This window comes from Rhinolophus sinicus, linkage group LG07, assembly GCF_036562045.2.
Source record: "Rhinolophus sinicus isolate RSC01 linkage group LG07, ASM3656204v1, whole genome shotgun sequence".
In the NCBI taxonomy this organism is placed as follows: Eukaryota; Metazoa; Chordata; class Mammalia; order Chiroptera; family Rhinolophidae; genus Rhinolophus; species Rhinolophus sinicus.
The window spans coordinates 115929330-115953476 of record NC_133757.1 but is presented as its reverse complement, the minus strand read 5'-3'; positions in this window follow the sequence as shown (position 1 = coordinate 115953476).

The window sequence follows — 24147 nt, the reverse complement described above, 5'->3', positions numbered from 1 at the left end:
CTGTTTAAGTATGGATCTACTGCTTGTAATATTTCTTAACTGATTCTCTGAAACAGAAAATCCTCAAATGTCGGGGCCATTTATCATCCTTTTCTGTGTACTTATGGGGGTGGGGACAGTGGCAACAAATGAGGAGAAGGTGTTTGAACCATTAAAAAAAACGGCCCGATAAGTTCCTCCCAGGAATGAAAGAACAAACATGCATTAAAAACAAAACAAAACAAAAAAAAACTTGTATAAAATACGAACTTGGCTTAGCTATTTGCATATGATGCCTTATTTAATTGTAAAATTGCTTAGAAATAAATGAAATCCACACATTATCACTTTGGAAAGTACAGTTCAAATAACCATTAAAATATAATTTGCATATTGTTTGAACATGCTGTTCACACTTGATAATGTCTATTCTTTTTAAATTGTATTCTTTAGCTATATTATAGAAATTAAGATTGATTGGAAGCATGAGTTTGCTCACAGTAGAATTTTAAACTGTAATTCATAAAAATTACAAATGGGAAGTTTTGTAAAATTATTTAAGAGACATAAGTCCCTCAAGTTGTTCTTAAATGAGTGAAATTATCAAAATTGAGTAAGCAAAGCTTACAAAAGTACACTTAACACATTTTGTCACTAATTATAATAGCATACATTCCAGGAATTAATGAATAAATTTGCTTGAAAAAATAATTTCTTATTTTAACATCTGAATCATGGATTTTTGAAGGATAATTTTAAAAATGAAAACAACATATTATCATTAATGATTTTATGTTTATTTTACTTGTATGTTATATTTTACAATATATTTCACACTGTTCTAATGAAGAATTAAAAAGTTGATTGATTGTTGGAATATCACATAAATTGCCTTTTAAAATTTGTACTCTCAAGATTTATTTATTACAAAGTAAATAGAAGAACTTTGTGAATAACACATCAATTTGATTGTTTAATTCATTAAAACACTTTTAAAGCATTCAATACCAGACAGAAAAGCTGATAAAATTGTAGCGACTATAGGTATACGGATGCCATTGTTCAAGTAAATAATTCTAAATCTTTATATTTATTTTATTATTTGCCAACCACAGTAGCTAAACTTTATAGAAAAAATAATTTTCATTTCTATTTTTCTTATTTTAACTCCTAAAAAAAGGAAAATACAGATTCTATAATTTGAGAGTATACCTTTTTACTCTGATGTTTAACAAAAATTTTTAAGGTTTGTTTTAAACATTTAATAATTAGAAATAATGGGTACTTGATTAGAAATAATGAGCTCCTTAAAATTGCCTGACTTTTTCCTTTTTTAACATTTATTGGGGTGGCAATTGTTAGTAAAGTTACATAGGTTTCAGGTATACAATTCTGTAACTTTAAGTAGCTTGTTTTACTATTTCTACAGTTCCAATAAATATCAATTTCTACTCACCCACAAGAAACGATGTCTTGCAAATCGATTTTAAATTCAAATGTATGTTGGCCTTATTTACTAAATCTGGTTTAACAGTGAACAGTAACAATTAATAATAACAATAAAATATTTTATTACTTGACTGTCCCACTATTTCATGGGATATAGTTCTTAATTATTAGAACTAATTCCCATCTATGGAAGATCCATTCTAGTTTTTTCATTTGTGGCTTCTATATTTTACTGCATTACTCAAAAAAAATAATAATGTCAGAATCAAAAGAAGTATACAAAAAAAAAACACATACATTATCTCACTGAATGCATCTATTCAGCATAAAAATAAAGTCAACTTTGATTTTATTTTATAATTCAAACAATGAACCAGTTCATTGATGACTTATGTTTCCTTATCAACTTAATCACAATTATTACCATATATTGGCTGACTAAGGAATGCCGACTGACCAAGGAGTTCCATAAGAAACGCAAAATAAATCAAAAGGTATGTGTAAACTGTCATCATCCAGAATTTTTGCTCATTATCCTGTATTATAAGAGCTAATAGGCACTTTATATCAATTTTCTCTGATGTTCTTAAAAGCCGTGATATGTATGATTCTGGGTATCAGAAATGTTACTTAAATTGTGCAAGTTTTAACAGTTTACAGGTAGAGCAGTCAGGATACGATTCCAGAGTTCTTACAATGAAATATTTGTGCACATTCCATGCTTCTACAATGTTTTTCATTCTCCTGATAGACACGCTTACTTAACCATCCTATTGTCCAAATGTGAATTCACACAGCTGTAGATGTTCATGAACATGAGTCTTTTATTTTCCTATTCTTACCTGCAAATATAGTGTTCTATTTTACAGTTCTGCATTTCATCTAGATGCTTCCTCTGGCATTCACTGACAATTAGAGTATCATTTCTTTATGTCATATGCCATTAAGGAAACAAAAGTATATGAATGTTGACAGGTGAAAAGTTAATTCACTATATTCAAACTTCATTTGACTTCTACATTCAGAAAGTATTGAAAATTAACAGTGAAATCATGAAATAAAAACAAAAGATTTAGTAAACAATCAAATGCTATATAATTATGCAACTTAATTTTAAAATATTTATGATCAGTTTATATATACAATTGACATACAATATAGATGCGTATGTGTACATATATATTTTTCAGTGTATGTATGTGAAATAATTTATTATTATTTTTATTAATTGGCAGATTTTGATTACTAAAAATAATACAGTTTTGCTTTTTTTAATTAGTTGTATTCTGTTTTGAATGACTGATAAGAATATGATTGCTGATATATACTTCCCTTTCCAGTAGATGTTAGTACAGATGTCCATAAGAGAACATTCAGTATATATGAAAGAAGTAGTTTCAAACTTGAAAATAGTATAATAAAAACAGTGTTAAATATTATATGAATAATGAAGAGTGGGAAATTATAGGAAGAGATATATTTAAATTAAAAAGTTGAAATTTAAAAACAATGTGTATGTGCTTTGATTCTAAGTAAAATAAACTTAAAAAAATCAAAGCACCAATTACCAGAACACCAATCCCTAATGTGTTTATCACTGTAAATCCAAACACTACTTTGTTCAAAAAGCCCGTTTGATGTCTCATAGTCAACACAATCTTGAATCACACTTCACCAATTCTTAATCCTTATTAAGAAAATTACGTTGACAGCCTTTGAGCCTCAAGATTTTTCCAATGTAAATATTTTATTTCTTCAGTTTTATCTATGCTTATGTGTTCCATGATATTGACAACATTTTAAATTTAAGTATATATTCCAAATTGATAATATAAAAATAAAATATTAAAAAATTATGACTGGTAGATTGTAAAAGATAGAAAAATAATCAGTTGTGTAGATTTATGGGAAAATTTTTAATGCCAAACAGAAGTTTGAATGAGGAAATTACATAAAGAAGGGATAATTCCTTATTTGTTTTGAAAAGTATAGATACCTAATGCTGATTAATAAGAAAACAGCCTGGTGGTTTACATATATGCCCAGTATATGCATATTACATATATGCCTAGTATGTACATATATGCCTTACTTTCATGCATAGTACTAGTCTGTGTTTTTTTTTGTTTGTTTCTTTGTTTTTATCATGGTTTATCTTTTGTACAGTCATTGATGTTTAATGAGGCCTCAGTAGAAGCAAGTTTAGAAATCACTTTAAAAAATACCTTGATTCAGTTCTGTCAGGTAACATAAACCCATGTGCCTTAGAGTAATTATGAGCAATTGCCTTTTTGAAATGATGTGCACACAAAGCAGCTTGGTACATACAGTCCTGTTCTGGGGGCAATAGCTTCTTTGAGAGCAGGCCACCTGAGTCACACAAAGATAGCTGTTCTACAATCACCTTGGTGGGCAGGGAGCGTCTGAACGCCCTCAGCCTTGCACTAACCTTGACAGAAGGTCACACTAGTACTTTTGGATTAGGATGAAAGACTGGTCTGACATAATTCTGCCAGGCATTTTCAACTGTAACAGCAATTTTCAATTATTCTGCTGCTCTTTTGGTTCAAACTATTGTGTTTTTATCAACATTTCCCCTTTATGTGGATAACATTTACCTGATATTGTCAGGTAATTGTTACCTAATATTTTTGAGGATTTCACATTTTTACTGTAAAGAAACTGTACTAGCAGTTTTCAAAGTTTTGATTTGCTTATTTATCTTTATGGCACATCCTTGTATTCAAAGGGAAACTTAGAGAACCACATTATATAAATATATAAAGCCAGATTTCCTCAGGTTGACAGGGAGGGTTGGCAAAAAAATACAAAACGTCTTCCTTTCCACTCATTTCCTGTCACATCCCAGTTGGCAAATGCCCCTTGGTGGAACTCATGGAAGCTTACACAAAAAAGTAAAGATATATAGTGTGCTGAAATTTGTTCTTAATATTATGAATTTATTAGAAATAAACTACTTATAAAAATATCAAATTATGTGAAGAGTGTCCAAAAAAGTAATATTTAGGAACTAAAGTATAATATATCTTCATATGAGCATTAATTATTCTGAACAAAACTTTCATTAAATCCTATTACTTTTACCATTTATCTATTCCCAGCCAAATTTAAATGAACACTTTCTACAACTTTTCCTCAGCATATTCCAGAGATAATCACAAACACACAATGTAAGACCCATGAAATACATGTACATATACACACATACTTATAAAGACCATATCATTAAAAATAATATTTAATTATAACAAAAATATTTTGACCCTCTTTATTTGCATTTGCATACACAATCTAGTATAACCTTTGCCTCTCACCATAAATTACCTCTTTATCATCATTATTTTTCTCTCTTTTTATTTTCTCAAGGAAATGCTTCCTCTTCTAGAGGGATTTTGTCTTCTTCCTGCCCTACAGGTGATTACTATAAAAACATTGCTGTAGCCTGCAAATTGTAAATTGGTCTCCATACTTCCTATGTTTCTTGTTTCCAAATCCATTTGAATATATATGTGTATATATATATATATATATATATATATATATATATATATATATATATTCACATCCATATGTATTGTACATGAATTATATAATGTATACTATGACTATGTATTATTCCTCTCCCTGCTGAATTCAAATCTCCATAAACCTGTTCCAACTCTCTTTTGAGTCTTACGTTCCTACTCCCTGAAATTTATTATAAAGTTTAAAAGAGTTGGACTTTTTGATCTGCTTTATATTTCACAGCAAATCTTAACCTGTTTATGCTTTTGTGGCTTTACATATCCTATCTGTTCTACCTGCAATGTCCAATATCCACTTAGTAAAATCTGATACATTCTTTTATGTCTCAGTCAAATGGCATCTTTAAATTAAAACAATCACTGTTAACTCTATTTGGAAGAATTTATTACCTTCTGAAATTCTATAGAATATTATATAATTTTCATGGCAATATGCAAACTTTTCATGTATTATCGTTTTTATCTCCTATACTTGAATTCAAGATCATGAAATTTGTATCTGGGATTATTTACCCTTATAGTCTGGATTTTCTGGCAAATGAGTGAATGAGAAAAGTGTGTGTTAGCTTACAAATATACTAATTAGTATTAGAAGTTATTGTGTTGAATATAACAAAAGCAGGTAATTGCATAGAGAAATGGAAAAAAAGCTTTAAAATTTTTGACAATTAGTTTTGGAAAATAAAGTTTTTATAATAAAATAAGTACCTCAATGTCAAATATAAAAACTTGACTGCGTCTAAGATCTTACTGCTTCTCTTTCAGTATATGCTAATAAAATATTACCAAACATTTTTATTTAAAGTCATTTTTAATTGAATATTGACAATGCTGGAATCATTTTGTATTATTTCTTAATCATAGCAAAAGCAAATACCAACATACACTTGCATGGGGGTTTATAATATGAAATTGGTAATGATAGAGAATATTGAATTGATATGCAAAAGTCTTATTCTATGTAACAAATGTAACTAAATAAATACTTCCCTTTTTTGTCTTCTTATTATTAATAGTCTTCCGAAGAGTTTCCATGTGTTTTCTTGCTCTTTAGGGCATAAATCGGTGATATAAACGTTATATTTATGACACTATGAATTAATTGCTAGAATCAGGTTCTGATTTAACTACATGACCAAAGTAGAGTCAAGGATATTAGTCATATTCACCTCTTAAACCTGAAAAAATAACAACTTTGTCTTTGTGAATAATGGCTGTGTTAAATTTGGCTAAGTTCAAAATATGAGCTGTACTTCTGGAAGGAATAGGTGTCTTATTCGAATAATTTGTTTTCTTGAGTAACAACTTGTGATGTTATTATCAGTTTATGTCCAGGATTACAGAGCGGGCCTTCAGAAGTTTTAGATCAGTCTGGCTCTGTGCTTGTGATTAAGCTACATTCCTCCCAGGTGATTAGCCCTGCCTTGGTTATTTATATAATGCTCTTTGTGAAAACATGATTTTAGAGACTGATGAGACTAAATTGAAAAATGTTACAATGTTCTATTTTTAAATCATAACATCCATTTTTGAAAGAAACATAAACAGTATCAGAAATCAGTTTAAAACTAATGAGCAAAATATATAATTTAGACATAAACCCTGAAGAAAAAGAGTTGAACATTCATCATTTCTTATTATTGAAGTTAGTATTGCTAAGCAACACCTTTTTACAAAGTGCTTTGGGTACACATTGTTTTAAGAGTAATACTTCACAAAATTTAATAAATTGAAAGCTCTGTATCTTTTGAAAAAATAAGAGAACAGAAGAAGTCATGTATGGAAAACAGTACATATGGTGAGTGGCAAAAAGTTACAAGGAGCTGCCTAGAAGTCTTATTCATCATGTGTCAAATAGGTTCCCTTCTGCACACCTATTAGACAGTAGGAAAATAAAGAGATTATAAGAATAAAATGAAGTCTATGAATCATGCTTTCCCTAAAATGCGGCCAAAATTCAAGGCTTCTTGACAAAAAAATAAAAAATAAAAATAAATCTGATGTTAGTGTTCTCTATGCCAACTTTCCTACCTTCTCTTAGTAATCCTGTTTGACATCAGGTCTACATACAATAAGTATGCGTGTTCCTGGTCAACCACCTATTGCTTCATCTTCTATAGTGTTTTGTTTTTCTTTGTTTTTTTTTCTGTGCCAGTCTAGACTCCACCTAAGAAAATTGTTTTTTCTCTTTTCATTTTCAAAAAGGTGTTCATTTGTAATCTGTGGGACCAACTTATGTAGTCAATATTTTGAAATAAATAAGACTCATGTGACATAGTTGGTAGTTCTTCCCCTGACAGGGAATAAAAACTCCCACACACTCATCTTTTTCCTGGTCACTCATAAGCAATTTGGAGACCTACAGTCAATTTAAATTACAAAGTACACATATACTCTCAATGTAGTAAATAAAGTTTTTTTCCACAACTAATAATCAAAACTTCTAGGCTGAATTTAAATTAATATGTTTTCTTTTTCATTTACTAACCTTATTTCCTGATCTCTCTGAGGTTGAAGCACAGGGTAGAGAATAATTTAACTGGGTCTACCGAACAATGCCTTTGTGTGCTTCTCAGCAGAAACATATTTCAAGATTACACTTTATCTCATGATAATGCATGGAGGCTCTTCAGAGGCTTTCTTGTACCTCTTGTACAATAACTTCCTAGACAACAGCATTTCTATGTCTTTTGATGTGACAATTCCAATTCTACCTAACTTTGTGCTCTTTTTACTACACTCCCTAGCCTCTCACTACTTGATGGCCTGGACTTTTCCTTTGTTTCCTAGAGAGGACTTGCCATAGTGGCAGAGTTGGTAGTATGCGTGGGCTCAGTGACATCTGCTCTCTCATTGAAATTTCTCGGTGATGGTTGCCCCTGGGCTTCTGACCTACGAGCAATACAGACTAATACTGAGTTCATTAAACCAACTTTTTTTTTTTTTTTTTTTAATTCAATGTATTGGGACAACATTGGTTAGTAAAAGTATACAGGTTTCAAGTGCACGTTTCTACAATACATCACCTATATATACATAGCATTATATGAAACCAACTTTTATGGAGACCAGCCAATATAATAACATCAGTCACTTTCATCCTTGGAACTAGCAAATTTTCCTCCTGACTGGGATGGGTATGGATTTCTCTTTCCTGCCCATTAGGACTCAGTACCACCATTTTTATGCTCAAAGAGGGTCTTATGATACCAAATCTGGCACGGTATTTCCTAGGCCTAAGGGACAAATTTACAGCTAAGGAGAGGCAACAGTGGTTATGAAACATGGGATCAACTGGTCCTGCCACATATCACATGATTCAGAAACCACTAGGCATATGGTAAAAGTGGATGCTCCAGATTAGGCATGATACTTTGTGGAGATGGAACATTATCCTTCTGGCTTTGATTTCAGCTTGCTCACACCATGAGCAGAGAACTAACTAAGCTATGCCCACACTTCTGACTCACAGAAACCAAGATATGAGATGACTGCTCTTTCAACCTGCTAACTTTGTGGTAATTTGTTACACAGCATGAAACACTAATACAACCTTTCTTTCATTGAAAGCTCTCTAGCAATATATCACTTGAGCAAAAATCCTTGTCTTAGGTATTTCTTCTCAGGAACCTAAACTGAGACACCATCTCAAGTTGGATTTCTTTCCATTCGTGCTATGATTATTCCTCTAGTCTCCAGGATTCATGCATATTTGAACTGATATCATAAGGCAATGCAATTATTTTCCTGATCCCTGCTTTCACTCTGTTGATGCAAGTCTTGTTCACTTTCTAAGATGGGAGTCAAGCATGACACCCTATCCAGCCAGCACCACCCTACCCCCAAAAAAGGTATATCAAGTTCAATGAGTGGTCTGTTTGAAGCCTCTCTCGTTAATCTTGGGTTTAGGAGGTAGTACCCATAACACAGGCTTCCTGCTCCCCTCCCTCCGGCTTATAGGAGCAAGTCAGTCAGGGGTGGAGGATAACAGAGATCAACGGGCAGAGAATAAGAGGAAAAGGTCAGGTAACTCCTGGGACCCCAAAGGGTGGGAAGAACATTATCAGAACACAACCTGGAAAGACAGCATGAAGTAATGGAAGATGGGGGTATCATGTGTGAGCCAAGTGGCCAACCCCCTGGTACACACTCCATTATCAGGAAAAGATGACTTTGCTGGTGAGTTCTACCAAACATTCAAAGTACAATTAATACCAATCATCTCAAACTTTTCCAAAAATAGAAGAGAAGGGAAAACTTCTAAACATATTTTATGAGGCCTGAATTACTCTAATAACAAAACTAAGTAAAAACACTACAAAGAAATAAAATTACAAGCCAATATCTCTGATGAACATAGATGAAAAAAATCTCAACAAAATATTAGCAAATTGAATTCAGCAATGTATAAAACAAGACAAGATTGGCCACTCTCACCATTTTTATTCAACAGAGTGCTGGAAGTACTAGCCAGAGCAATTAGGCAAGAAAAAGGGGTAACAATAACAACCGAAAAAATGCATTTAAATTGGAAAGGAAAAATTAGAACATTTTCTATTTGCAGATGGCATGGTATTATATGTAGAAAACCTTAAAGAGCCCATCAAAAACCTGATATAACTAATAAACACATTAGGTATATATGCAGGATACAAAAATTAATATATGAAAATCAGTTGTCACTATACACCAACAACAAAGTATCAGAAAAATAAATTAAGAAAACTATGTCATTTAAAATTGCATCAAAAATAATAAAGTATTAGGAATACATTTTATCAAGAAGATATATGTCCACTGAAAACTTTGTCATTGATCAAATAAATTGAACAAGACACATATAAATTGAAATATATCCCAGGCTCATGGATTGGAAGAATTAATATTTTTAAAATGTCCACACTCCCAAAGCAATTCGCATATTCATACAATCCCTACCAAAATTCCAATGACATTTTTTTCACAGTACGAGAAAAAAAAATTGTAACATAGATATGGAAACAAAAAGGCCACAAATAGCCAAAGCAATCTTGAAATAGAAGAATAAAGCTAGAGGTATCATACTTCCTGATTTAAAACTATATCACAAAGCTATCGTAATCAAAATAATATTGTATTGGCATAAAAACAGACACATAGATCAATGTAAAAGAATAGACAGCCCAGAAATAAACCCATGCATATGTTGTCAATTAATTTGTGACAAATGAGCCAAGAATATATGATAAGGAAAGGATAGGCTCTTTAATCAATAGTGTTGTGAAATCTGGATCCTCTTTTATACCATATATAAAATCAACTCAAAATGGATTAAAGACTTGAACATAAATCTTGAAAACATAAAACTCCTAGAAGAAAAAGAGGGTGTAACTTTCTTGATATAGGTCTTGGTAATGATATTTTGTGTTTGAAAGCAAAATCAAAGTCAACAAAAACAAAAACAAACAAGTGAGACAACACCAAACTAAAAAGCTTCGGCACAACAAAGGAAACCATCAACAAAATGAAAAGACAACCTACAAAATAGGAGAAAATATTTGTGAATCATATATCTGATAAGGGTTTAATTTTCAAAATGCATAAAGAACTCATGACTCAACAAGAAAAGACGACAATCCAATTGAAAAAACAGAAGAAAATAGACATTTCTTTCCAACAAAGATATAAATGGTCATTGGGTAGATGAAAAAGTGCTCATACATCATTATCATCAGAGAAATGCAAATCAAAATCACAATGAGATATCCCCTCACATCTATTAAAATCCCTATAATTAAAAAGAGTAGAGACCACAAGTGTTGGGGAGGATTTGAACAAAAGGGAACCCTAGTGTACTGTTACTGGGAATGTAAACTGGTGCAGCCGCTATGGAAAACAGTATCGAGGTTCCTCAAAATATTAAAAAAAGAAACATCATGTGATCCAGCAATTCCACTTCTGGGTATTTATCCAAAGGAAATCAAAACAGGATATCAAGAGATAGCTATACTCCCATGTGCACTGAAGCATTACTCACAATAGCCAGTATATAAAAATAAACTCTGTCCATCGATGATAAATGAAGTTATGTTATAAACTTGTCTGATCTAATTTCATAATTTTTAGCTTCATTTTTAATTGACTGGTTGTGTTTGCTAATGTCTAGGATTTAGATACATTGTCAAACTCAATGAACTCATAAGAAATTATATCTCTTCAGTTTTAATGAACTCATCTGACTACCACTATAGAGATGCATTAATTACATTTAGAAAAGTTTTATCTACTCACTAATAAAATAACATGCATTAGTCTTGTTACCTTGGGCTATAAAATAACCTATTAGAGACCTTTCCCCATTAGCACAGTTATGTTTTTTGAATATATGATGTAACCCAAGAATATGTGATTCTGCTTTTGCTTTTAAATGTTTTGGTTCTTTATTCCTGAATTAAAGAGTAGGTCTTTTTGCCTTTGAAAATCTCCTACGTCTCATGTAATTATTAAAGAAGTCTACAATGATACTTTAAGTTAGTGGTTCTATATACAATAGATGTAAAAATATGGTGGTGATAACTATTTTTTCTGTATCACTTAACCAGGGTCACTAAGATATAATACTGCTTATTAATTGCCAAAAATAATAGCATGGTTTGAAATGATTTTCATACTTTTGCAATATAATCTTACATTCAAAAGATATTTGCAATTATTACAAGCGTTATTTCATGGTTTAATTCTTATACCTGGTCTTATGCCATATACGTTCTGTTAAAATGAATATTGCTTTTAATGATGTTACTTCCCATTAATATTTTTGGAGAGAGTTAACTTCATAATACAAATAAATACTGTGTTATGACAATAACTTATTTATGTAAATCCCGCTTAGATTACTTCTGGAATATCACCTAATGATAAAGGCACAATAGCAAAAAACTTTTTGATTTTGTACTCTAACCTCAGAAGGACAGCTTGAGGGGCTGTTATGCAGAACACAATAAAATTAAAATGACATGGATATTTTATGATAAATTTTATGCTGCATGCAAACTTCTGGAATATTTTCATTATTTCATTTTTTCTCCACATATGCATGATATTATTTTGTATTTCATTAAAAATATCTCACAAAGATGTTTCTAAGAGAAATAAGTGATATGTCTGTTACTATCACTTCACATTGTCAATTAATGTACTTCAAGAAATCTAATGTTGTTCAGTCATTTGACATCTTAACCTTCAACACATTACAAAGAAACCAAACAAGCATAATTTACATGACAAAATCATTGGTTAATTTCAAATGCTCTCAAGCTATTTTTGCATTTATTTATTTATTTAAACTTGCTATAACAAGAGTTAGTTTTTCTACTAGAAAGTCAAATTGCCTTCAGTTATAGCTACTGAGATAACAAACCATGTCTCGTAGAGGAGTAGAGAATGATCCACCCTCAACTGTATTCTATCTATTCTCTTATAAAATATATAAATTCTTCTAAACTATTTATAAATGCCTCTCAAATTAAGTTTTTTATTTGCATATGTACTTATTTGTTTAAGAAAGGATATGATGGCCTCTAGTGGTACAGAAAAAAACATCAATGCTTACATTTTCAAAGCAACAATAAAAATATTTTTTAATAAAAATAAAATGTATGAAGCTCATATACATTGTGTTGTCCATGGTGCATTGTGATTTTTGCAATAATTACCCTCAATACATAAACACTTAGTGAAATACATTCACTTATCACATACATAAAGTGTATACTTAAGTGTATGTAATAAAGTCGTTGAACATGTTTCATTGTAGGTTATATAAATTGACAAAAGAATGAGAATTTAAATTTTTGAGGGGATTTATTCAGATTTTAAGGTATGTATTGAAGAGAGCTGTATTTGAGGACAATCAAAATAATAATAACTACAATAAATGTTAATATTAACAGAATATATTATGTGCCAAGAACTATGCTGTTTTACATATGTAGCATTTTTAACTTTACAACACCCAGATCGATTCACAGTATTGTAACTCATACTCATATATTATAATAAAGGAAATTAAGTCTCAATAATCTATTTCTTTTGGTCACCATCCTATATTGTAAGGACAGAGGCAGGTTTCGCATCCAGCTTTTCTGTCTCCTGAGCCTAAAATCTCAATAACTATTTTATATCAACACACAATATAGTGGTATGACACTTAAATATAGAATATAAATAACAAACTCATCAGTCAAAATTGTGATATTTTATGAGAACTAATAGAAGAAAGTTAAGAGTATTATAATGTTATGGAGTTTTAATATAAAAGCACATGCAGTTTTTGAAATACTGTCTTATTAAAAATTATTTGTTATTTTGCTTACAAGGTACATCAAAGTATTGATTTCAAAGTATTTTTATAAAATACAAGATATTTTTTAAATTTTATGTAGGACTTAACGGTTGACATATTTTATTAGTCATACCAAATATGAACTGTAGAAACAGATATTTTGTTGCTATCTTTTCTAGGAGACTGAATTATTTTAATAACTCAATATTGTAAATATAGCAAACCGGTCCCCATTCTTACAAATTTTTTTAGGAATAACTAAAGAAGAATTTCCACAATTTTGGAACATTAGTGTGCAACAGTATTTTATCCCTCCTTCCATTTCCCACTTCTCTTTCTCCTCTCTTCTTTCCTCCATTTCTTCCTCCCGTTTGTGTCATGGCTGCTGTTTTTATTAATTTTTAAAGTATACATTCATTAAAATGGACTGATTTTGGCACATAAGTCTATGAGTTTTAGCACATGGATAGGTTTGTCTAATGACTGCTGCAATCAAAATGCAAAAGAGTTGCATTACCCAAAACACTCATTTGTGCTGCCCTTTTGTAGACAGCACTCCCTACAAACCTAACTTCTGACACCTACTTATTTCTTTTCCTATATATTTTTTTTTTCTTTTATAGAATATCATATACATGGAATCATACAGTATTTAACATTTTAAGACTGGTTTCTTTTGCTCAGCAAAATGCCTTTTAGAATCACCTCTGATAATGAGTTTATCAATAGTCTGTTCCTTTTTCTTGCTGGGTATTATTCCATTGCATGGATGTATTACAGTTTGATTATCTGTTCACCTCTAAAGGACTTTTGTGTTGTGTCCAGTTTATAGTGATTATGAAGAAACATTCATGCCCAGTTTTTATGTCAACATATTTTCATTTATATAAGGACATTAACTAGTAAATGGTAATTGTGTTTCACTATATATGTCAAACTGCTCTGTCTTGTTTTTACATCAAAAATTATTTTTTATTAAATTTATTGGGGTGACATTGTTTAACAAAATTATATAGGTTTCAAGTATACATTTCTATAAAACATCATCTATATATTGCACTGTTTGTTCACCACCCAAAGTCAGTTCTCCTCCCAACATCATATAGTATTTGACACCCTTTACCGTCCTCTACATTCCGTGCTCCCCCGCTTGCCCTCTGGTAACTACTAAACTGTTGTGTGTGTCTATGAGTTTTTGTTTCTTTCTTTGTCTTTTTCCTTTGTTGCTTTTTTTTAACTTTCAGATTCTCCTTTGAAAAAGATTCTTCTCCAAACTATGTTATTTTTCATTTTCTGTTCATTTTCCCTGAGCATCTCTACCAAAATTTCTTACTTGTGTTTAGGAGATTGCTCACTTTAGTGAAATTACTAAACCTCCATTTTGTTTTCATCATAACTAATTTACCACATAAACATAAAATAAATATTTAGGAGATATATGTGTTTTCTTTGGTATATGTAAATCAGATTTGGATTTCATTATTTCATTGGGTAGGGACAGACATGGGACAAAGTAAAAGGAGGGCTATATATATGCATTATTTTGAAATATTAATTCAATGATTCTTTTGATTATTTTACAGGTTATTAAAGGGACCATGGGGTCTGGGGGAGAAATGCTGTTAAAGTGAATAGAAAGACAGCCTTCCTGGGAGACGCTGTCATAAATAACCTCACATGATAATGGGCAATATGTCTTAATAACCATCTCCATTGGCAATTAAAATGTGGATTACACATTAAATTACTTTACTCCTCTTGCAAATATGTAGTTCCTCGACAGTTTTCTGCTGTTCAGTGGAAGCGGGTAACTTTCAAATGAGTTCCTACCATTTGAAAAATCCTGCTAAAAAAAAAAAAAAAATTCTCCCAGTCTCTTTATCATCTATCTATCTATCTGTCTGTCTATCTATCTATCTATCTATCTATCTATCTATCTATCTATCTATCTATCTATCTATGATGCGTTTATCTATCTATCTACCTACTAATTTTCATAAGACTTTTTATTATGGATCCTCGTAGATGACTTGAAGAGACAAAGACATCACTATAGCATCATAGTATAGTAATCTGTGCTCATTACACTAGAATTCAGAATATTAAATTATCCCAAGATAGTTGTTTTTGCCATTACAATGTGGTAAGATGCAGCATATAGTTCTGAATTTTCATGACCGACACAGACCATCTGAAGACACTATTAGATTTTAATGATCTTCTTAGTGTATCCCTTATTCAAATATATCATCCTCAAGTGCAACTATGCCATAGAACTCTGTAATTGTTTCCAACATTTTCAGACAACAATCATTACAATTTTTTTTACATTTTATGCCATATAATATTTAATGAAGTAGGAGACTGAAATAATAATAGTTTTTCCTAATGTCTACTCATTTTTTTATTTTTTTTTAATATCAACTGATATAGTTCCCTAAAATGTCATATTAGGGTAAACTTTCAGGTCTCCAAAATTTATATACAAGATTAAAGCATTGCTGAGAAAGAAAAATTGGTCATATATACAAAAATTAAAAGTTCAAGCTTGAAACTATGGATAGACAGATAAAATCCTGTGATAAAGTTTGAACGGCAATTATAACAGGCAGGTCACTGACAAGATCACTAGGATATTGGACTCTGCCAAAGATTCTGTATAGTCTTACTTTCTGTATGGGGCACTTTTCCTTGCACACACTGTGCATGATCAAACACACTGCTCACAGATCTTCCCATTAGGATGATCCTCCCTCTTCATTGTCTTTTAGGGCCTCACCTAAATGTAACTATAATGCAATCACTGTCTGTTTTTGGATTGCACACATTTCCTGAGTGACCCATCCATAAACCAAGTCTGGGCTTTGCTGCCTTTTCAGTCAGATGTAGAGGACATCTCATCCCTGTACAACCATAGGTGCTGAATGGTGATGGCTACTAGTGCAGGTGTTAAGGATGTCTGTCAGGCTTTATGACTTGATGGATGTGATGTAATCTACCTCACTGCGGGAAGCTCCAGATGCAAGCTCATCTGGTGCCCCATGATGAAAGCTTCCAAGCTTACCAAAGTTCACAGAACACCAACAGCTGTTTCTCAAGTGGTATAAAATACTCTACTGCAGATGGCATGGCCTTTCTCCAGAATCCAAGGGCTCTGCACCATGATTCACCCACTGGAGCTTATAGTAAGCTCCACAGCACATCTTTTCACTCTACTGACCCATCCAAAACAGTAAAATATGCTGGATCCTATGGTCCAAGCAGCCATGACATAGACATGCTGAAGGTACTTTTATTCCTTTAGGCCCCACTCAAAACTCACAGCCTTCCATGTCACCAGGTGAATGGGCCAGAACAATATTCTTAGATGCGGAAAATGTTATATCCAGAACCCAAAAGGTGTATCGGGCATTGTGCTTGTTTCTCTTTGATGGGGGATGCAAGATGGTGCACTTGTCTTTTACTTTGGTGGGGATATCCTAGTCACCCTTAACCAATGCAATCTTAAAAATTTCATGAAAATGGCTCATTTTTTTTTTTAATTTTTAAGGGTTTTACTACAATGTTTCCCCCAAAATAAGACCTAGCCAGTCTTATTTTACTATAAGACCAGGTCTTATATTAATTTTTGCTCCAAAAGACACATTAGAGCTGATTGTCCGGCTAGGTCTTATTTTTGGGGAAACAGGATAGGGAAAATACCTGTGTGAGAGCCATTAACAAAACTGCAAAGCAAGTCCTACCATGAGGATAGAAGAAGGAGAGAAGATGGGTGAATGTGTCCTAGTCCACTACGCAGTCTAGAAAAGATCCAACAATGTCACTGGGGAGTGTTCAAACCACGACCAGCCATGAGAAAAGACATGTGTCTCCAAGGAATGGATGTGCCTTATTATCCCAGGTGTACTCATTGTCAGACTGGGAAGCTTGGCCTTGGCCTTGATGCAATCGTTTCAGTGGATTTCAGAACTAATCGACTGGAATCCTAGATCAATCATGCTCCTTGTCATTGGAAGTCTGCTAGGCATATCCTCATGAATACCACAACAAATTTTACAGCATTAGCATGTATGTTTTAAAAGCAATATACAAATATATATATATATATATATATATATATATATATATATATATATATATATATAACATTGTCTGTGATGTCAGACAAAAATAAGATGAAATCCTACCTCCACCAATTTTAGTGGCATGACCAAAAGTTAGATAATTTATATCTCTGAGACTGTTCCCTCAGTTGAATAAATGGATATAATAACACTGTACTATGTGAGGAATAAATAGAATAAATACTATGTAAAGTATCTTCGGAATAAGCAAGCAAGAGAAATGCTGTGCAACATCAGCTCTAAGATTGTCCTAACTGTAGAGTAAGGCTAAGATTACGATCAACAGTGAATCTGAATGTGGCTCAAATATTGAACAAAATGGCATCCTAAAATCATAAGCATAAATTAAAAGAAAATAAGGGTATTGGTTTCTACAGTGAGGAGTCTGGTTCGCAGATACAGATGTATATTATTGTCTTTGTATATAGATGAGAAGAATTCATTGATGACAAAGCATTTTGGCTATAGGGAGAGCTATAGGATGAAGAGCTAAATCATTCAGGGACAAGCAAGGAAATTTATAGTTGGTAAAGTGTCAGGGCACTTGAGCCAACTCTATGTTAAAGTGTTCTTAAAAGAGCAAAAGGAAAACAAAAATAAACCCTACATGCAACAAACACCAGCATATTATCAATGAAGTCTAAATTTAGATAAGCTCATAGCTTTATAGATGTTTGTCATTTTAACTCTCTCTAACTTCTATTTTACTGTTAACTATGAATTTGTGAAATTTCTTGTACATCATTAAAACTCAGTATATAAAATAACACTGGGAAATATATCTTTCACAGTCACTTGTAGAACTTGTGTCTAGATCCACCTGGACTAAGAGGAAAAGGAAAGAAAAGAGACTAGTCTCATCCGTTACACATAAGAGTTACAATGGAAAAAAAAGATTAGGTGAAATAAAAATTACATTGCCCAAGTACCTGAACTATGAGAGGAAGTTATCACGAGGATTAATTCTCTCTCATGAAAAACCACTTTTCTTGAATAGAAGACTCTTAATAGTAACGAGTATGAATGGTTTAAAATGAAACGTAGACAGTCCAAGTGGAATATTTAGTAGCCTGGAGTGATTTGGTCAGTGTAATTTTCAAGTCATTTGTGATTTAATATTGATACTCCTACTAAAACAGTTCTTGCTGGGAAAATGACTCTGTTTTAGCTACAGTTGAATTTTCAAAGCTAATATTAATTAAATTACATAGAGCTGAATCAGAACAAATTGTATTCACCTAGTTGTTTATTAAATGCTCTCTTGACTTTAATAAGCTCTTATTGTATGCAATAAATAGGAGATTATGCATGCTGTTGGCAGAGATTTTATAAAGAATAGTAGAATTAAGGAAATGAAGTTAAAAAAGAGAAGGTGAAAAATGTGCTACATTTCAATAATGCCTGAAGAAACAGCGAAAGGGGTACAGTTCTTTTCAGGCATGTACACCTCTCCTTATTTGGGGACACAGAATTATGTCATATGCCCACTTCCAAATCCATTCATATTATGAGTTGTATGATTTATCATCTGTGGGTTATATTTTGAATAGTTTTCCAGTGTTTTATTTCTGTTTTAATTTTTCCTCAAACTAAAAATATATCTATCTATCTCTCTCTCTATATATATACATATATATACACATATACATATATACATGTATACATATATACATGTATATAATATATATACATATATATGTATATATATGTTATAGCAAGGTTTTATACACATCTGAGTTTGATTAATAAATATTTAACTGTTTATATATTGGTTTGTTGTGATCTTTATTGGGGAAAATTTTTAAAATATCTTTCAACGTACACATACTGGGTCCTATTTTAAAGGAGATAATCCAATAAATGATTTTTCCTTATCTTTCATTAAAAATATAAGTTTGAGGAGGGGGTGTTAATATTCCTGAGCCCCATTGTTGGATTCCCTTTTTTAAAATATACTTTTATACATAATATTGCATAAATTTAAGATGTACACTGTGTTAATTTGATACATTTATATTTTATAATATGGTTGTCATTGTAGTGATAAAGAGCACCTCTATCAAATTACACAGTTATCATGCATTTTTAGTGGTTAGAATAATTAAATTCTAGTCTCTCAGAAAATTTGGCGACTATAATACAATATTGTTGTCTATATTCATGATACTGCACCTTAGATCTCTAGTTATTTATCTAGTTATTATTCACTACTTGTTGCAAGTGTGTGCACTAAACAATATCTATGTTATTCCCCACCTTTCATCAGTAAAATGGTAACCATTTTACTCTTCGGTTTTATAAATTTGGTTTTTTTAGATTTCCCATATAAGTGATACACAGTTTTATTTTTATTTATTTATTTATTTATTTATTTATTTATTTATTTATTTTACTGTCTTACTTATCTCATTTAACACAATGTGCTCCATGTTAGCGGAAATAGCGAGATGTCCTTTTTCATGGCTGAATTAAATATATATATATATATATATATATATATATATATATATAATATAATTATAGGTTTATATCACATCCTCTTTATCCATTCATCCATTGATGCATATTTAGGTTGTTTCCATAGCTTGGCTATTGTAAATAATGCTGCAATAAACATGGGAGACAATATGTCTCTTCAATTTCAATATCTTATTTCCATCTTTGGGTATACATCCAGAAGTAGAATTGCTGGATCATATTTTTTTTTCAATTTTTGAGAAACCTCCATATTTTTCTTCATAATGGCTGAACCAATTTACATTCCCACCAACAATTTACAACAATTTCCTTTCCTCCATAACCTCATTAACATTGTTATCTCTCTTCTTCATGACTGTCATTCTAACAGTGTGAGGTGCTATCTCATTATGGTTTTGATTTGCATTTTCCTGATGATTAGTGATGTTGAACATCTTTTCATAAACCTGTTGGCCATTTGGATGTCCTTTTTGGAAAAAATGTGTAGCTCCTTTGCCCATTTTTAATCGGATTTTTTGTTTGTTTGTTTCTTTATTCCTGAGTTGTATGAGTTTATACACTTTGAATATTAACCCGTTATCCTGAATACAGTTTGCAAAATCTTTCTCCCATTCTGTAGGCTGCCTTTTCATTTTGTTACTTATTTCTTTTGCTGTGTGGAAGCATTTTAAAGGAGGTTTGTATTTATTTTTACATGAGAAATACAGCTTATTTAAATAAACAGAAACAAAATCACTGAGCACTAACTATATGTATTCCTTTTGCACTTTTTCAAGGTATGAGTTCTTCCAAAATAGAATCTAGAGAGTGAAAGCAACTTGGGGACAATTATGGCAGGACAAAAGAGTATCAAAGAAAATAGTAACTAAAAAAAGATGTACAAGAATGGCCTTAGCACTTACCTTATAAGAATTGACTGACAACTAGCAATGAAGAATTAAACAGATAATCGGTTCATAAATAATAACATATTTCACTGTAATTAATTAAGTTTGCATCCAGGACAGTTGCAAGTTAATCTTTTAATTTTAGTAAATGCCTTTTTAGGTTAAACTTTTCCTTGATTGGTTCTTTAACCGACTGGATAGAAATAAAGGAAGTATTTACTTCTCTTGATTCCACTTATATGGTCAGTTACATTTATGAAAATGAATCTTACCAAATCAAAAAATGCTACACTGACAAGCTGTGAGCAACGACAATAATTTCACTAATGCAGTAGCCAAGTGCACTAATCATCCTAATGATGACTCAGTTGTATGATAATTGCATTCCCCCAAGGACCCTGTACAGTCAATCTACACAGCTGCAGAGTCCTCGCCAGGCTCATTTTGTTCCTTCCCATCTTGGTAAAAACTATGTAATATTACTTTATTAGCATAAAATAGTCATCATAGCTGAATATGAGTTGAACATACATATAGCTAGACTGCTAAAGGGTAATTGAGGACGCTCCAACATGAGGTGCTGAATCCTGTGTTCATTTCTCTGATGACTGATGGAGCCATAATTTAGTCCACCAATCTGCTTCCACCTAAAGTGATGGTGTGAATTTTAAAGGAAAAAGAATATTTAAGTGACCTATTTACTGAAATCAATGGGCATAGGCTTGATAACAATATGTTGAAAATATAACTAAGTGATGTGTTTATAGGGTTGCTGGGAAATGCTTTTTTATTTCCTTCCCAAATTGTCAAGTAGCAACTAAAAATGGCTTTCACATGGCGATTGATTTTTAAAGTATAATTTTCAATGAAAGAGTATTTAGCTTATTGCTGAGGTAAGATAGCAAAATTTGTACTTGGGGGCAAGAGGTTTAATGGTAATTTATTCTACATACAATAATTTTGCATTTTTTTTTTTCTTTAAATCAAATTTCTGGATTAGACTTTTTCAAGAACTGGGAAGGGTTTGAGCTTTTGTTGTTTGCATGCTGAGAATTTAGTCTGTCAGATAGATTTGCTATCTATCCCACATGAAGAAACAATCCTTATTTTCAGCCTTGAAAATGTAGCTAAGAAAGATGTAGCAAAATAATGTCTATGCTTACAAGATGTTTAGAAACACAAGTGACTAAAGGCATTGATCTCCAGAGATTTTCCAAGCTATGGAGTGATAAATAATTTTCAGGACCTGTTACTCTCAGGATACACCTTATTTTGATATTATTTATAACTTTCCTTTTGTTTTCATTTGTTTGTTTAGAGTAAAGTGATAACATATAGCAAACGGAAATAAGAACAGGGCAGGTATGTAAGTTTGGGTGCTCCAAAAATAGATGCCAAGATGGAATTAGACATGCAAGATATCAGTTGGGAGAAAGCCTTTTGTAGATAAAGGGGAAAGAAAGCACCATTATGCAGAGAGAACCTTCAGGAAACAAGGCACATCCGGTACCTGTGAAAGGGCAGAGGGAGGTAAGAGAGCTGGATAGGAAGAGATTCCAACTGCAGTGAAACTATGAGAGACACAACTCTGGTCCTATGAGAAGCGCAGAGCAAAGATTATCTGATGGAGGAGGCCTAGTCCAGTGTCCATACAGAATTCAGGCATTGGCTGGGAGCAATCTGGGGAGAGCATGGGCTTGGCTTCTATGCTGTGTTGGATTCTGAATATGTAGTACGCATAGTGTACTACAGCTAAATATACTCTTAGAAACAAGAGTATTGAGAGAACTCATCAGAGCATTCACAGGACTGCTATAGCAAAGATAGTGGAACTTGCAAGGTTAGTTAAACAGCCACAGTTTACTCCTGTCTAGGAATGTCCTCTGCCAGAAATGTATCAAAGGTTCCCATCCGAGGAAGACATTATTAAAGATAAGTGATCTTATGTTTTGCAGTTGGACAGTAAGATAAAAATCCATAGCTCTCCCAGACATAACATAAAAAATGACAGTAGAAACAAAATGAAGAACAAAAGAGATTTCAGAGTTATAGTGTAGAACAGAGGTCAGCAAACTTTTTCTTTAAAAGGGTGGATAGTAGATATTTTTGGCTTTCATGCCAAACAGTCTCTATTGCAACTACCCAACTCTGCCTTTGTAGAATGAAAGCACCCATAGACAAGATAGGTGTAAACAAAAACGGTGGCTGAGTTCCAATAAAACTTTCCCCTAAAACAGTGGTGGGCCAGATTTGGTCCACAGATCATAATTTGCCAACCACTGGTGTAAAATAATGTTCTGATTATGTGGTCTGCACGTTTGTCACCTCTGCACAGGAGCAGTGGTAGAGATTGATCATCAGATGACAATTCCCATCCAAAATGTACAGATGCCAAACACTAGAACTATATGTTTTCTGTGAAAAGTTGTAATGTTGCCTATTGAAGATAGTATCTTTAGGACATCACAAAGATGTATGAAATTCTTCTGTATTTTAAGGGCATGGAAGAAGGTTCAGATAAAGGCTATGCAGCCATTTATGCTTTAAAGGAACAAGTAAGCAAATGGAGGACTGACATGAAGGTAGAGAAATGAAAAGGTCATATAAAATGTATCCTGATATTCTCTACTTTTATTGTGTCATGTATTAAAATGAAGCTATTTAACAGAAAAAAAATAATTCATGTGCAAATAAATACTAGTACAAGAATTTGAAATAGAAACTGGAAAACAAAGTAAGTGCTTTTAAAGTATAAATTTTTCATTTTGTTCTTAGAAAAGAAAAAGTCACTTGTTACCCAGGTGAATATACAATCCTCTGATTTAGTTTTTTTTCCTCTCTCCTAAAACAGCACCTTACTCAGGTGTAGGTAGATTATTTGGAAAGAAGCAGGAATAGATTAGAGTGAGACAAAAAGGAGCAAAATCGCATACAAGGCTGCAGTTGTCCAAGCCGCCATGACAGATATGGACTCAGGTCCTCTGGGACCACTGACAAATCCTGCTTGCCACCTAGAGTTGTTCATATGTGGGCTGTAACTACTACTCATTTCTGAGATGCATTTGTTCATGGGCCACGTGAGCTCCTATGTGATCAGAGAAGTCCCTGAGTGAGAAAGTGTAAGGACCCACAATTGCAATGATGCTAGAAGCAGTATGCCATCAACTAGTGCTGAATCTGAGTTCACGGGACACTGTCTACAGTAGCCAGAGCTGAAATCACTGATGGGCCCAGGGCACCAAGGCATGTGTCTACACCCTTGTACTTCTATGCATTTTATGTATATTCAAAGCTCATATACCGGAGGTACCAAAAAAATGTATACACATGACTTGCATTCATCTTTTGTTATCAGTATACAT